The sequence below is a fragment of the Staurois parvus genome, unplaced genomic scaffold (genome assembly GCF_062004578.1).
Source record: "Staurois parvus isolate SC_StPar_1 unplaced genomic scaffold, SC_StPar_1.0 ptg000903l, whole genome shotgun sequence".
NCBI classification, from domain to species: Eukaryota; Metazoa; Chordata; class Amphibia; order Anura; family Ranidae; genus Staurois; species Staurois parvus.
This window is the reverse complement of record NW_028318699.1, coordinates 65819-77979: the sequence shown is the minus strand read 5'-3', so window position 1 is coordinate 77979 and position 12161 is coordinate 65819. Positions and strand designations below refer to the sequence as shown.

General features: G+C 43.5%; 1 protein-coding gene across 1 annotated transcript in view; it reads right to left on the bottom strand.

Annotated features, from left to right (window-relative positions):
• Nucleotides 1–10398, bottom strand: part of PTPRA (protein tyrosine phosphatase receptor type A) — a 139736-nt gene extending 129338 nt beyond the window's left edge. Inside the window, exon 1 of the mRNA XM_089656405.1 lies at nucleotides 10312–10398. The gene's annotated coding sequence lies outside the window, so the exon portion shown is untranslated. The remainder of the gene's footprint in view (nucleotides 1–10311) is intronic.
• Nucleotides 10399–12161: the final 1763 nt, after the last annotated feature.

Here is a 12161-nt window from a genome sequence, read left to right as displayed (position 1 = left end):
GCTCCTACACACCATTCAATATCTGCAGCAAGGCTGCGCATGATTAAGGGAACTGTATCCGGTGGCCGCCTGTAAAAATGAGAGACAGCCGCCTACCAGTTACAGAAGACTCAAGATGGCGGTGCAGGCTGAAATGCACAGTAGAAGCGTGTGACAACACAGGATTCCCTAGGCTTGTTTATGGTAGATAAACACATCAAAAAGGTACATGAGATATTGAAATAATTTTTCTGGGCTTGGTTAAAGTCCTCTGAAAAGTGATCAGATTTAGGCACATTTCCCTTTCTACTCATTTTGCAGATCCAACCAATAAATGTATTTGGCATCTCAATTCAGAAGGTGGCGGTATCATGTAAAAAAAACACATGCAACACAGTACCGTAGCATAAAAAAATAAAAAACATGTTATATGCTACAATGCGTACACCGCCTCTGATCGAGCGATGATTACTAATATGATAAAAGTTACTCTAGTTACTATGGAGATGGTCACAGTGCCCACGGTATAACTTTCAAGAGCAAGTCATTAAAAGCTGTCACCATTGGAAAGATTTAAGGGATAATTGCGTGTTCATCTCAAAGTGCAATACTGCAAATGTTCAAGTGTGTACTGCAATAAGAAAGTGTGACGGGCAAAGAGGCCTTGTGTGAACGACTCTTACTGACTGAACCCACTCCGGTACAAATGCCGGTGGCTTCTTCATCCCTCTTCCGATTATCCATCACTCCTGACATATGAACAAACCCTCAACACCCTCCTGTAGAGAGTCAAAGGGCCCAAGCACATAGATGTCATTTGGAACACAGGTCAGTAGGTTCCCATCAACTTGAGTAGTAACCTAAATAGAATTCTGAAACGAATTCCAGGTATGTATATTGCATACATGGTTACATTGGCCCAGCTTGAACCAACGCAACTATGCATTCATCATACCTGGCCGATGCTCCTGGAAGCTGGAAATAATTAAAGAACCTCATGCCAGAGTACTAGGTGTAATCCTAGACTCCCATCTGTCCTTTCAGCCCCAAATCCAATCACTGTCCAAATCTTGTAGACTTCACCTCCGCAACATCTCCAAGATACGCCCGTTCCTAACCTCGGAAACCACTAAGCAGCTTATTCACTCCCTGGTTATCTCTCGCCTTGACTATTGTAACTCCCTCCTCATTGGTCTACCTCATCGCAGGCTATCCCCTCTTCAGTCTATCATGAATGCTGCTGCCAGACTAATCCACCTTACTAACTGTTACATATCTGCCACCCCTCTCTGCCAATCCCTCCACTGGCCTCCACTCAGTGTCCTCTATCCCTCTCTGCCAATCCCTCCACTGGCTTCCCATTGCCCAACAGATAAAATTCAAACCACTAACAACATATAAAGCCATTTATAACTCTGCCCCAAATTACATCACCGATCTGGTCTATAAATACCACCCAAACCGTACTCTCCGCTCATCGCAAGACCTCCTACTCTCTAGCTCCCTTGTCTCCTCCTCCCATGCTCGTCTCCAGGACTTCTCCAGAGCTTCCCTATCCTCTGGAAATCTCTACCCCAAATTTATCAGGACTATCGCCTACTCTGCTCACTTTTAGGCGATCTCTGAAAACCTATCTATTCAGGGAAGCCTATCCTGCCCTCAGCTAATACTGGAATCTTCTACTCTTCCAACCAGTCCATCCCCCCACAGTTACTACCTTTTGTACCACTAGCCCCTCCCTCCTAGATTGTAAGCTCCAAGGAGCAGGGCCCTCAAATCCCTCTTGTATTGAACTGTATTGTTGCTGTATTGTCTCCCGTTATATTGTAAAGCGCTGAGCAAACTGTTGGCACTATATAAATCCTGAATAATAATAATAAAAGTAGACACTGCTTCTTCAGTGATCTCAACTTGCAACCAGGTCTTATGTCAAGCGGCTGGTTTGATTCATTTTGAACACAGGATGGTTGGCCGCTCTGCCCCAACGCCTTTCAATGACAACCTCCTGGGACAAGTCATAAGCCCCCCCAGACCATGAGGGACCATTCACACTTGTGCATTTGGGAATCCAGCTGTGAAGCTGTAAGGAGTCATAGCCGGTTTCCCTTAGTAAACATGCCGGCTCTGGGGACCAGAAGACCGATGAAGAACCAGCCTGGGTGAGGTCCTTTCACTAAATGTCAGCTACAGTATCTGTAATACTGTTTCTACAGTATCTGTATTCTGTTGGGGAATTTTTTCCCCAACACAGTGAAGAACCTCTTTAATAATGGAAAAAAAAAAAAAAGGATTTCACTTTAGATACACTTTAATAGCCTTCAGTGAATAATAACTGTAATAAACCAGTCTTTTTTTTTTTTAGCTTGGGTTTTCATAAATCACTGACACCATAACTCCATCTGCAACCAAATAGCCTACAATGGTGCCAGAAACACGCTCGTATTTCTCTTCTATAAAGTCTAATTAGGAAGATAAACAACCAGGAAAAGAGCAGAAGTAGCTTTTCAGTACAGACACTATTGGCACAAGGTGGAAACGCTTCCACGGGTTAACACGACCCAGTTGTAGAAGAACAAAGACCACCTTTTCCTGAATTATTCTAATTAGAACCCACGTGTGAAGATAATTAGCTGTAAGCCCCGGAGGCAAGGCAGAATATAGGGCACTGTGACAAGGAAAATTGAGGATTCTTTTGGTGTTAGTTAAAATGAACTTGTCTTGGCTGAAATACAGGAGGTGTTGCTGCCGATGTGTTTTTAAAGGTGTAATCTCCGAGATAGTCATCCTCAGCCTTCATTCATGACTTGGCCAATTATGAACCTGGAAAATTATAGTTTTCTATGTCAAAAGAATAACTTGCCGAAGAGGTCAAGTCATGTGTTCGACCATCTATGGATTCCTATTGTAGTAACTTGACCTGCAAAATGATACAAATTCCTAAGGTCACAACACCACGTCATTGTATCACTGAGAAGCTGAAATGGATGGAAGACACCTCCGGAACACTGGCGTTGGATATGGGTGACAGAATCAATAACCCACCCCCAAAGAAAATCTAGTTTTATCCATAATAAACTGCCACAAAACTTCACACAACTTGCACTGTATATCAACTAACTGCCATCATTTTTTTTTTTTTTTTTTTTAATTTATGGCACTTAAAGGCTCGTTTACACATGCAGCATCCCTTTCGGTGGATCACTTTTCAGGTGCCTGGAAGAAGAGATGCTTCCTCCTCATGACCTGTTTTAACCCTGTAAGTACACGCGACCAACTGAAGATAAAGAATAAGTAAATTCAACATTTCATATTCCTGAGATGTGCCTGTTGTACCATGTACTTGAATGAAAAAAGTATCCTGTTCTCTTTGTATTGCTTCCTTTGTGTGAAATCCCTGGTGTTCCTGCCAGTCTCTTTGCTTTCCTATTAAAAACTGACCACACTAGGCATGAGAGCACAGTGTGGTCAGTTCTCTAGTTGTGCTGAGAACTCAGCCTGCTCTCCTCCAATGTCCATGCTTGTGTTGACACACACCACAGTGCCATTCACTAGGAAGACCAGTGTACTGTTTCTCATACCCCAGCTCTCTTTTAAGTTGAATTGGGTGTTTTACAAGGTGAGGGTTTACATATACTTTAACATTCTGTATATGTGGCTATTAAAAGTATCGACTGTATAGCATGTACTCTACTTGTGATTTAGGCAGGTAGGTGGAACGAAGACAGCTATAGTTTTGGATGCCCCCAACCTTGCATGAAGCAAAGCTCATGGGCATAAAAAAAACTCCCTTAAATTTATTTTTTGAATGCACCATGTTCCTCTGCAAACACAGATATAACCTTGTAAAAGTAGTCATGACATCATCATTGTGCTGTACATTGTGCAAAGAGCAGAACTGTGGGAGGGAATGGAGACAAGACCAGTCACCCTGCACAAGGAGAGAGAGCAGCAAGGATTGGTCTTTATTACAGGAAGCTCCTGCACAGAGGAGAAGCCTTGCACTGGATTCCAGCATAGATCTGGAATAAAACACACCAAGAATCCAAGGAAGAATACACGACTAATGTACACACACACAGTAGTGTGTTCTGCCCTTTGCACATCCCCTCCACAGCACTGCCCCTCTGCACATCACCTGCCCCCCTTCCCCCACAAACCACACCCCCAACAGCACTGCCCCTCTTCACATTACCCCCTTCTCCCCCCCCCCCCTTTACATCAACACCCCCCCCCCAGTGCTGCCCCCCTTTCACATCACCCCTCCAGTACTTTCCTCTGCCCCTTCACTCTCCTACCTTAGATATAGAGAGTGGGAGGCAGGGTGGTCATGAACTGAGTGCGGGAGGCACAGCTCAGCAATGGATAAAGGGGGGGGAGTGGGAGCTGCAAGAGATAACTTGCAGATTAATCAGCAGGTGATTGGTTGCTAGGACACAGGCTGTCCTAGCAACCAATCACTTGTTGGTTAATGTTCAACGTTGACTGCAAGCAGTCCATGCCTTCTGTCCAATATTAAGCTGTGCCTCCCATACTCCGTTCATTAATACCCTGCCTCCATCTCTACTCACTGTCTTTAGAATGACAGCGGCAGAGGATGGGGAATAGAAGCAGCTCCTATATGGTATGGCCACGGGTCCTCATGGGAAAGTGGCTCAGTCCAGATCCAGACCGTGGTCTGCCATTTAGTGGTGCCTGCTCTACTCCAAAAATGCTTGGAGTTTAAATAAAAACAATTAACACTACAAAAAGGAACCAATGCCAACAATTAAATATTAGGGGACATTACTACAGGATTACACGGAAAGAACTTTATCAAGCCTTCTTGGAGGGGATGACAACAAATCTGGGTGTTGGGTCTGGGGAAGTTGGCACCTTGGTGTGAAAGTTTTTGGGCTGTGCACGTCTGCCCTGAATCTTGCCATCTGCACCACCCCAACAGCTCTTCCAGCACAGCACTGGTACAGATTAAAGACAGCCTGGCCCTCTACATATGATAAGCAGAGACCTGGCGTAGTTGTCCCTCAATGTCACCAGGGGCACAGCTTAACAAGAGACATCTTCAGAACACAGACATAATTCTTCATCTCTAGAGAATAAACGGATCAGCCACAATGAGATGTATCTGTGGGGTAAACAGATCAAATGATGAAATCCCATCATTTAAGGAGATAAATATGGCGGGAGGGCAGCAGAGGACAGACTGGGATGAGAATAGTGCCGCTTTAAATCCGATGGCTTTTCTCCACTTACAAAAGATGCACATTGAAAGCTGTGACGTCCATAAGCCGCGAACACTTCTAAACAAAAAAGTTCCTTTGAGGAAACTTCCTTCTCCATTTCCCGATGACATGGCTCATACCAAGTTCAGGGTGGGGTTGTCAGATAACCATTCCAACAGTTCTGCCCATTATTAAAGCAGCTTTCTGCCATTTTTTTCATTACTTTTATTTTAAATAGTAAAAAATAAGAATGACGAGAAATGATCCAAGCACCACATCCCAAAATATGAATTTATTCTAACCATTGGAATGCATTTACGTGCAAACACATCTAGCATTTGAATGTGTTTTGGTGCCTTTATCCTTTTTTCTTCTGCTGAAACACGCCTCTCAAGAACGTGCCTTTGGTGGGGGGGGTTTTATGCTTGTAAATTACCCTCTTCTAATACGCCTGTAAATACCTATGTGTGCGTGGACATATAGGCTTACACAAAGGTGCTTTTACAGGCTGAAAAAATTAAAAAAAGAACGCCCAATTGGAATTTTTTTAAGTTCCATGTGCATATGGCCTCAAAAATACTTTATTCTAATGTTTATCATTTGTTAAAATACATCCATATAGAAAAGTGGTAAAAACGCCACCAACACAGGCGCCGGGCTGGGGAAAGATCCCTACTTTAAAGTCGGGATCTACCCCAGAGTGTAGAGTGGCACCTAGCTCAGCCTCTCCGTGAGTCACTGAGACTGAGCCAGCCGCTCCCTACCCCTCCACAGTCCAGCGCTCCAGTGAGTCACGGATCTCAGCTCAAAGCAGCTGTGAGAACTCGGCGATCAGCAGTCATGTGATCACCGAGTTCTCAGACTTCGAGCCGGTGAGGACCGATGCTGCATCCACCTAGGTATGTATATCCCACATTACTGTACTCTTTTAAAGCAGTAGTCAATTCTGCTTGGTCAGTTGAACCTACAGGTAAGCTTTTAATAAATCTTACCTGTAGGTACAATTAAGAATCGGCTAAACATGAACTGTTTAAGAGAGAATCACAAGTTCTGCAGCCAGTGAAGTCACCAGCGCATTCGCACTGCACTCTGAATTGAGGCCACACTGAATGTGCTGTCAATCCCAAACACTGTGCCACGATTCCTGTGCATGGGAGTGACGTCATTGCGACCCAGCCATTCAAACGGCCGGGGCCGCAAACCCAGAAGGTAGCCCGGGTGAAGGCGGAAGCCCTGGTAGTGGTGCTAGCGCACTGCTGGAGGGATGTTTTACAGGTAAGCCTGCCATAACGTACTAGTATGCTTCCAAATACCTGGCACATCTGCACGAGCAAGGACCTTGCAACATGAACTCTGCCCTTAGTACCACTGTGCACCCGGTGGATGTGTGATGCTGACATCCCAGGAGGCAGCAGGGGGCCCTACGTCATTCTCATCTAGGTGAAGAAGCAGGATATATTGAGCGGCAAAGGAAGGAAGAAAAAAAAAAAAAAAAAAAAAAAAAAAAAGGTACAAAATGTTTCCCAAAATGAGAAAGCGTTCTCAAGCTCTTTAAAAGGGGGGGGGGGGGACAATGGTAGGGGAAAAGTTGTCATTCACTGAGCAACAGTCTGCATTGACTACAACGTACAATAAAATATTTCCCTTTTGACTAATCCTTTATATGAAATCCATTACTGGTTCCCTTTAATCTCCTGAAGGAAAGGATCCACACATGTGCTCAGCGTGCATTCCCCTACAGTTCACCCTAGTTAATGGGACAATATTATGAATCAGAGTCTTCTCGGGAAGAATAAAAATAGACCACATGCATTAAATTATGCATAGTCTCCTACATAGTACAAGACGACTCAGCGGAGCAGCAACAGCTCAACAAAACTTCCAGGAAAAGTCTGCTGGCAGCTAATACAGCCAAGCTGGACTTGTTGGAGCAACTCATATGCTCATGGTGAAGCCTGTGGATAGTCATCGTATGGTTCCCATCCTCTGAGGGCCCATTTATAAAGAAGCAGTGGTGTGGCCTAGCTATGTCCATACAGTAGATATCAAAATGAAATTAAAAAAAAATATAAAGTATTGTGCATTACAAACATGCATTCTGCCCCTTTTGCTTTGGAACTCAAGCAAGTGAAGCCCCAGTCATTAAATGAATGGAAGAAAAAAAGCGAAGAAAAGGAGTAAACTGGCCAATCGATTTTGATTCTATGAACAGTTTGGAATTATACTATGTATATTCTATATTATGTATATAGAAAAAGCTGGATTTGCCTCCAGGTATTCCAGTTTCCTCCCACAATCCAAAGACATGCTGGTAGGTTAATTCTGTCTGAATTGGCCCTAGTATATGTATGTATGAATGTGAGTTAGGGAACCTGAGATAGTAAGCTCCTTGAGGGCAGGGACTGATGTGAATGTACAATATAGAACATATAAAGTGCTGTGTAAATTGACAGCACTATACAAGAACCTGTAATAATAATTGCCCATTCCCTACTCCTGCACCACGGTTGTGATTTACTGTGCCTTCTTCCAATTCACTTTTATGAGTCAGTTGACAAATGAGAAGTGGAAAACCAATGCCCTAGTACACCTAGTCTATTTGTATTTCCAGCACTTTCAAATACTGAAATGCCATCAGAAATCCAAAAAACTCTTTCACAATTACTTTTAAGAAACAAAAAATATACATCACAACCACAGAACGCCACTCTGCAAACACATTGAAACGGAGCAATATTCTTACTATACCTCCACCACGCTCTCCATCAAGTCCAATCAGATTGCTTAGCATTTCTCGAGAAAATGCAAAGTATTCTCTGAGCAGCGCCTGTGCCAAGCGGCCGACCCCCCGTGTTCACAGTGCAGAAGGGTTGCCGTTTAGCACGGGACATGGAAGCTAGTAGCAGTGCTTACTACAGTGATTCCTAGCTTCCAGAGGGATCCCCATTTGTGGCTGTATTCTGCTATGCAGCTGCACAATACAGTCACAGTGTTGAACTACTATAAAATGATTGAGTTCAGGTGTCTCCAGTGAATGGTATTCTTAAGGCTTGATCACAATTTCAGTGTTCTGGATGCATTTTTGCATAGTCATTTACATGCATTTTTTGACATGCTTTCAATGCAGCGAAGGGCATTTTTTTTTTTAGCAATTGCAAAAATATTTTTTTATTTTCTTTAGGACAATGTGCATTCCAGTGATTACACATGCATTTTGATGCATTCCAGATGAATAAAGAAAAAAAAAAATGCAGCAGCTTGTAGTTTTGTTGAAAGCACCGGAACTGCCCACGCTGGTGTGAATTGGGATACGTGGCAAACACTGTGCAGCCTGGATGTGGTTTATAAATGTACTAGAAAGTATCTGCTGTGAACCAGCACTTAATGTTATAGTATACAAAGTCATTTGAGACACCTGACCATATCATCACTTCGTGCTTAATGGTCTGGTCCTGTTGGGCGTAAAGAAAAATTCCAAGTATGGATATTTTATAAATTGTTACATAGGACCAGCATGGACCAATGTAATTATCTATATACCATACCTGGCTGCTGTGCCTGGTAACTAAAAATCCCTGAAGTACACACCGCTACTCTAGGGGTCTCCATATGCTTCTGGGTCCCGTGCGAAGCGGCTGCTCACTGCATTGTGAACACAGGGTCAGCCACGTGGCACAGGCGCCAGAGGTCTGCCAATGACGCAGAGTCCTGGTGCTAGAATTATTGGTCTCACTCCGGTGTGCGCGGCGACATGCAACTCGTGTATCGCAATCAACATTTTTATGCATAGGCGGCCCCAACGTGTGCATTTATGTTTTTACATTCATCTATGTGGGGTGACCTCCGAAATTTTTTTTGGGGGGGGGAGGGATTTTTTTATGCTTGGGTGTAACTTTAATTTTTTACAATGTAATTTTTTTTTTTAGTCCCCTATGTGATGATTTTTTTTGGTGACAAGTTCTCTTTAAAAGGAAACATCCGGGGTCTAAAAGACCCTCTGGGCCTCCTCCTCCTCTGCGTCTCCTCTTGGCGCCACTGAATGTAATGCAACGCAGATCGCACTGGAATATGTTCTTTCCCGGTGCAGCTGCTGGAATGCTTCCACCTGCCAGGCAGGAGTCCACTTGTCGGATATACACACTGCAGTCACCAGGAATGTGTGTAACCCCCCCCCCACTGTCAAGCCTGTATGCCATAAGAAAGGTTTAAAGGGACGCCAGGGCGGTCAGGAAGGGGTTAGAAGTATGGTTATGGATCCATATCAGCTACTCATTTTTTTGTAAATATGGGTGTAACATGGTGCAAAAGGTGGAGTTAGCCTTTAAAGTGACAGTAAACCACATAAAAGAAAAAAAAAAGAAAAAAACCCCTGCAAGTTAAAGGCATAATGTGCTGGTATTAACACATTATAAAGGACTTCCCTTGAAATGAAGCCCTCCAGCAGAGTGCTGTCATGGCTCCCCAGGGCTTCCATCCTCACCCGGTCTTCCTTCTGGGTTTCTGAGCCCTGGCCAGCTGACTGACGTGATGACGTCATGGGCCACAGCACAGTGCTCTGAAGGAAAGACAAGGGTATGTGTTCCTTCAGAGCGCATGTGCGGGAATATACAAAATGGGCTAATATCTCCTAAACGGTTCACATTTCTGAGATATTAATAATTTTACCTACAAGTAAGCTTTATTATTAGCATACCTGTAGGTAAAGAGTTTACTACCACTTTAAGAAACTCAAAACGAAAAGGCATCCTAAGCTTTTTCGTCCGCTCTCTCTGTCCCCCAACCCCATCCAACATGAAGTCTTTATTCCCGTCTTTGACTCCTACAGGGAAATCCAGCCACCTCTGGTCCCACACCAACACCTGCACTCTCTGATCTGACCTGTCCTGATTTGCTTATACTCATTCTGCGATTATTCCTAAAATCCACTAAACTGACAGAGACCCACAGTGGACAATATACAGCTTTGTAGGAAGGTCTCACTGCAGTGAGGAGGTACAGGTACTTTACAGAGCCATCAACCTCCCGAAAACGGTTTGCAAATATCAATTTGTTCACATGAAGTCACAGCATTTGCCACTCAAAACTGTGCAAAGCCCCCATGTGGAGGAATTACCTTCTTAGAAGGACCAGGTCAGCCGTCAGTGCTCAGAACATCCACGTTCCATAAGAAGCATCTGTCAGAACTTCCCTCTTCACACCTGGAATAAAAGAGAGAAGATCAATACCTATGCACTGCATTTCAGTTCAGAAATGAACACACAAGCCATATTCTCATCACCTCGTCACAATGTAGCAGCAATCAAATGAAACCAGTCAACTACAAGAAATATCTTTTTTTGAAATGTCCAGTGGGCCAGCTTGGTTACGTCTAATTCTTCCTATCTCACATCCAGAGGGCCACTGGGGATGAAGAAATTCCCTATAGTATCCTACATACAGTCAAAGGTGATCTCTCGGTGGTGCTCAACAACGTGCCTTCTGTACACTGAACACAGGGTCGCATGCTCAGCGCTGCTGCCATTCACAGAACGTTTTTTTAAATGAATACGTGTTCTCTGATTGGATGAGGCAAAGAGGAGGGGGATGGCATCAGATATAGTTAATTCAATGTAACCAAGCTAGTGCAACAAATACGAATAATAAAAAATAAATGAAATGGGGTACCTAAAAGGTGCCAATGATTTCACCCCACTTTCTGTTCTGGGACAACCTTTTACAGGAAATGAGGGAAAATCTGCAGGAACAGATGACAATAAAAAGCCGATGAAGGCTTTAACATAACTCTACTCAGAAAAAAAAAATTGTCCCCACTTCCTGTCCTGGCGACAACCACTTACCAAACAGGAAGTGAAGGAATCTCTCTCTCCAGTGGAGTCTCTGACAGAAGGAAACCCAGACAGTTTTTTTTTTTGTTTTCTTGCTATTTTTTATTTTAGCTTTGGCTAGCACAGGGAAGGATTAAAACCCCTGTTTTAGGTATAGGTACACTTTAAAATTACCTCTCCTGAAGCCTTTTTCTTGGCCCGTCCACTCCCACCTTCCCTTCCACATCTCCTATTGGCCAGCAGATGCCTTCCATCAGAGAGGGGCAGAGAAGGTGACAATGGATGGGAAATTAATATAAAATATCATTTATATATAAAGAAAGAGAAAAACAGACATAGGTCAAGAAGAGAGAAAAATAATGGAAGGTTTGAATGCTTAGGGGTTGATTTACTAAAACTGAAGTGTGCAAAATCAGGCTCACCTCTGCAGAGAAACCAATCAGCTTCCAGGTTTTATTGCCAAAGCTTAATTGAACAAGCTGAGGTTAGAAGCTGATTGGTTTCTATGTAGAAGTGAGCCTGACTTTGCACTCTCCAGCTTTAGTAAATAAACCTCTTAGTATGCAAATATAAAGTAAACCGGTGGTCTCATCCAACCGGAAAAAGCAGCCCCGGGCCCATCGAGATACCTGCAGACATTGGCTGATTTCAAAGCACTTGGATCCCACAAAGCGAGGAGAACAAGAGTTCCAATAGTACTCCCGCCAAACCCCTCCCACACTTTCTTATTAGACAGCAAGGTCATCCTTTGCAATTAGCAGCCAACAGGGAAGCACAGGAGAAGGGAGGAGGAGAGCCAATCATGGCAGCTCTGGTCAGCGACACTTATTTTAGGCTGGTTCTATCCCTATGTGTTGCGATAATATGTACATTAACATAAGGCATCATTTATTCATTTGCAACCCTTATTTTGAATATTAAAAAAATATTTATATAATATTGACTTTTTTCTCACAAGTCTTATAATTCTTTACAATTTTTAAAGAGTTAAATCTACACTCCTCGCTACAGAGTCCAGTGTAATGGGTCTCACAAATATGGTTCTTCGGAACAGGAAGGCAGCCAGTCATGTCTGCGATTCTCAGGAAGAGAGGTCACATGACTCACCATGGAATTCATCTTCCGGGAAGAGTCACTA